This window comes from Peromyscus californicus, unplaced genomic scaffold, assembly GCF_007827085.1.
Source record: "Peromyscus californicus insignis strain IS unplaced genomic scaffold, ASM782708v3 Scaffold_10__1_contigs__length_136768540, whole genome shotgun sequence".
Taxonomy (NCBI): domain Eukaryota; kingdom Metazoa; phylum Chordata; class Mammalia; order Rodentia; family Cricetidae; genus Peromyscus; species Peromyscus californicus.
In genome coordinates, this window is record NW_026294391.1 from 89,481,319 (window position 1) to 89,486,559 (window position 5,241).

General features: G+C 44.3%; 1 pseudogene; it reads left to right on the plus strand.

Moving 5' to 3' along the window:
• The first annotated feature begins 308 nt into the window (after positions 1-308).
• Positions 309-1,255, plus strand: LOC128117336 (40S ribosomal protein SA-like; annotated as a pseudogene).
• Positions 1,256-5,241: the final 3,986 nt, after the last annotated feature.

Sequence of the window (5,241 nt, forward strand, 5' to 3'; positions counted from 1 at the left end):
TCTGAGTGCTCCTGAATATGACCTCTTCTATTACTCCACAAGTCTTGAAGAAAAGATACAAACCATTCTTATATCAACTTCTATGAGTTTGACTTCTTTTTAAAATATACATATACCATTATGTTATTTGTCTTTCTGTACCTGGCTTATTTCACTTAGCATAGTGTCCCAGAGTTCATCCATTTTATCACAAATCCAGCATTTTCTTCTTTTTAAAGAAAAAGTGTATGGCTTTCGGCACTACTCTGGGACGGGTCCATGTGGCGTTGTTCTTGATTCCCGTTGTAACTGAAAGGGAAACTTACGCAATGTCCGAAGCCCTTGATGTCCTGCAGATGAAGGAGGAGGATGTCCTCAAATTCCTTGCTGCAGGAACCCACTGAGGTGGCACCAACCTTGACTTTCAGATGGAGCAGTACATCTACAGAAGAAAAAGTGATGGTATCTACATCATAAACCTGAAGAGGACCTGGGAGAAGCTGTCGCTTGCAGCCCGTGCTATTGTTGCCATTGAGAACCCTGCTGATGTCAGCGTCATCTCCTCCAGGAACACAGGGCAGCGAGCTGTGCTGAAGTTCGCTGCCGCCACTGGAGCCACTCCAGTTGCTGGCCGCTTCACCCCTGGGACCTTCACTAACCAGATCCTAGTAGCCTTCAGGGAGCAGCGCCTTCTAGTGGTGACTGACCCTAGAGCTGACCACCAGCCCCTCACAGAGGCGTCTTATGTCAACCTGCCCACCATTGCGCTGTGTAACAGAGACTCTCCTCTGTGCTACGTGGACATTGCCATCCCATGCAACAATAAGGGATGCTGGCCCGGGAAGTACTCCGCATGCGTGGCACTATCTCCCGTGAGCACCCGTGGGAAGTCATGCCTGATCTTTACTTCTACAGAGACCCAGAGGAGATCGAAAAGGAGGAACAGGCCGCTGCTGAGAAGGCCGTGACCAAGGAGGAATTTCAGGGCAAATGGACTGTACCAGCTCCTGAGTTCACTGCTGTTCAGCCAGAGGTGGCAGACTGGTCCGAGGGTGTGCAGGTGCCCTCTGTACCCATCCAGCAGTTCCCTACTGAAGACTGGAGTGCCCAGCCAGCCACTGAGGACTGGTCAGCAGCTCCCACAGCGCAGGCCGCCGAGTGTGTTGAAGCCACCACTGAGTGGTCCTGGGCTCCTCTGCAGACACCTAAGCAAAGGGAAAAAGGGTGGAAGGAAAATAAAGTTCCTACAAGCTATCAAAAAAAAAAGTGTATGTGAGGGAGAGATTTTCTTTAACCATTCATCAGTTTGACAGACAAGTTTGTTCTGTTTCTGGACTGTGGTGAGTAGGTACTGCTGCACAGTACGCAGGGGTGCAAGTGTCTCTTGGACATACTGATTTCATTTTTCCTAAGTAGAATCCCCAGGAGGGAGATTGCTGAGTCCTACGGTACAGAACTTCTCTTTCCAGTTCTCTGAGTCGCCTCCATGTTGGCCACAGTGACTGCATACTATTCATCCCCACCAGCCGTGGTCCTTCTTCTCCATGTCATTGCTGATGCTTATCTTTAGTCTTTTGGATGCCGGCCATTCTAACAGGTGGAAGGTGATGTCACACGGTGGGTCCAATTTGTATTTTTTGTGTAGTTACTAATGCTGAGTTGTTGGGGGGTTGTTTGCTTTTGTTTTTGAACAGTACATGTGTTCATTATTTATCTTATTTTAGAAATATCACGTCAGGCCTTTGTCCATTGCTATAGTTGGAATGTCTGTGTCTCTCCTTACCAAATTCACATATTGACACATAATCCCCAACACAAAATAGTATTAAGAGGTAGAGGCAATGCTAATTAGGTCACAAGGCGTTAGTCCCCCTTGGGAAAGAGAGCTGTCTTTTGTGCCCTGTGAAGACAGGAAGAAGGGTACCATTTCTGAAGCAGAAAGGAAGCCTGCAACTGAAGTAGCTTGCTTGCCTCGTGGTCTTTGACTTTCCATGTCTCCAAATCTGTAAGCAATAAATCTATGTTCTATATTCATTATTTTGTTACAGCAAGCGAACTAGATGAAGAGAATAATTTTAAACAGGTTTCTCTTGCTGATGAGCTTCCTTTTTTTTTTTTTTTCCAGAGCTGAGGATGGAACCCAGGGCATTGTGCTTGCTAGGCAAGTGCTCTACCACTGAGCTAAATCCCCAACCCCGAGCTTCCTTCTTACAAGTTTTGCATAGCGGCCCTTTAGCAAATGAACAGATTGCAAATGCTTTCTCCTAATTTGTGGGTTGTTTCCTCACTCTCGGGCTCTTTGCTCAACTATATCAGCGTGTAACATGAATTGCTAAACAGTCTTATTAATAAAAAAATCCTGGAGCCAGATATTGGGGTGAATGCTGAAAGATCAGAGAAACAGAATGAGCCACAGTCAACTTCACCTCACCAACTCCTCAGACCTCTTGTACCACCACTGCCTGGCCTCTATGTCTAATTTAGTGGCTGGTTCTGTTCTCTGATCTCCACATAAGTTTTATTTGTTAAAGCACAAATAAAATGTCACTACATCAGTGCTTTTAGGTTTTTTGTTTGTTTGTTTGTTTTTTGTTGTTGTGGGGTTTTTTGTTTTGTTTTGTTGGTTTTTCGAGACAGGGTTTCTCTTGTGTAGCTTTGGCACCTTTCCTAGAACTCACTCTGTAGACCAGGCTGGCCTCGAACTCACAGAGATCCTCCTGCCTCTGCCTCCTGAATGCTGGGATTAAAGGTGTGCACCACCACCGCCCGGCTGCGCTTTTAGTTTGATGCAATCCCACGGTTTAGAATGTTGCCTGTTCTTTTGGATTCATAGTCAGGAAACTGCTCATGACAATTTCATAGAGTTTGTAGCCTTTAATCCTTTTTGAGGTGATTTATATGGTTTGAATAAATATTCCATTTTCATTCTCTTGTTAGTAGGTATTTAATTGTCCTAATTTATTAAAAAAAACTTTCTGATCTGATCAGCTTCATTAAAATCAACTGGCCGGCCGGGCGGTGGTGGCGCACGCCTTTAATCCCAGCACTCGGGAGGCAGAGCCAGGCGGATCTCTGTGAGTTCGAGGCCAGCCTGGGCTACCAAGTGAGTTCCAGGAAAGGCACAAAGCTACACAGAGAAACCCTGTCTCGAAAAACCAAAAAAAAAAAAAAAAAAAAAAAAAAAAAAAAAAATCAACTGGCCATAAGATGGGTGTGGTGGCACATGCCTTTAATCCCAGCACTCAGGAGGCAGCGGCAAGTGGATCTCTATGAGTTTAAGGCCAGCTAGGGCTGCACAAACAGACCTTGTCAAAAAAAAGTCAAAAAAAGAAAAGAAAAGAAAAAAGATAAAGAACTGGCATAAATCCAGTTTATTTCTATATATAAGCCTGTTCAAAAAATTGTTTAGGGGCGGAGCTATGGCCTTTGGTAGAGCACTTGTCTAGCATGTACACTGCCCTGTGTTCTAATCTTCAGCAACATACAAACAATAGATGAAGAATTGTGTAGGGAAGGGGATGCCATACCTTCCCTTGATGTACGCTTCAGTGAGGAGCAATCCTGTCTGCTCCTAAGTTTTGTCCTTCTATTTGCTGCTCCGTGTAAATTCTTGTGCTGATTCTCAGTACTGCTCAACTGTCTTTCTTTCCATGTATTACACTAGTTTAAAGTAACGAAGTCTAGACAGAGTCTTGAAAAGCCAAAGCTACCGTGATACAGAGGAGACCAATGGCTGCCCCAGGCTGTGAGCAGAAGGAACCACAAAGAAGCAACATGGGAGAGTTTTAGGAAGAGATGGAACTTTTCTGTATCCTGTAGTTAAGGCTGGCCTCAAACTCATAATCCTCCTGCCTCTACCCCTCAGTGCTACCTGCCTTACTACCATGCCTGATTTTTTAAAAAATTATCTGGGGATATTTTACAATTTTTGTTTTTTTTTCCTTTTTCTTTTTTTATTATTAAGAAATATTCTATTCATTTCACATACCAACCACAGATCCCCCTGTCCTCCCTCCTCCCGCCCCCAGCCTCCCCCCCCAGCCTTCTCCCCCAACCCACTCCTCATTCCACCTCCTCCAAGGCAAGGCCTTCCATGGGGAGTCAGCAGAGCCTGGTACATTCAGTTGAGGCAGGTCCAAGCCCTCCCTCCTGCACCAAGGCTGTGTAAAGTGTCCCACCACAGGCACTGGGCTCCAAAAAGCCTGCTCCTGCACCACAGGCGGATCCTGATCTCACTGCCAAGGGGCCCCCTAAGCAGGTCAAGCTACACAACTGTCTCGTAACTTGATTTTTTATGTGTGTGTGGGGGGGGCACATGCCACAATGATCATATGGAGGTCAGACAACAGGTAGCTTTCAGGAATTGGGTCTTTCCTTCCACCATAGGTTCGTGGGATCAAACTAATGTCATCATACTTGCACAGCAAGAGCTGAGCCATCTCGCTAGCCTTGTGAATTTTTTTAAAAATATTTTTATTCAATATAATCTGATTATGGTTCCCCTCTCACAACTCCTCCCAGACATACAGACCCCCAACTCCATGCCCTTTCTCTCTCTCTCTCTCTCTCTCTCTCTCTCTCTCTCTCTCTCTCTCTCTCTCTAAAACAGAAAAAATAAAAAATATAAGAAACATACACACAAAAAACCCATAAAAATACAAATACAAAAAATACATAAAAATACATAAAATACATAAAAATACAAAATTGAAAAGCCAGTTAAGAGCACTGGCTGCTCTTCCAGAGATCCTGCGTTCCAATTCCCAGCAACTACTTGGTGGCTCACAACCATCTACAATGAGATCTGGCGCCCTCTTCTGGTCTGCAGGTGTACAGGCGGACAGAACACTGTATACATAGTAAATAAACCTTTTTTTTTTTTTAAGGAAACCGTAATATACACACAAAAGACCAATAAGACAAAACATGCCCAAACAAAGCAATATGAAACAAAAAGTGTACAAAAATACCATTGAATTTATCTTGTGTTGGCCATATACTGCTGGTTATGGGGCCCATTCTTAAGTGTGATCAATATACCCAGTGAGGCTCCATTAAAGAAAACTAATTTTTCCTTTGCAAGCAGATCTCAATTGGAGATAGATTCTTGGTTGTATATGGGCGTCTTTGTCCACTTCCCTCTGTCAGAACTAGGACCCCAGTCACGGCCCTGGAAATTTTAAGTGAATTATTTTGCTTTATGAACCTAAGCACACGATTAAATGGATGCAGTCTTGTTGAATGAACGTATTACTTGGACAC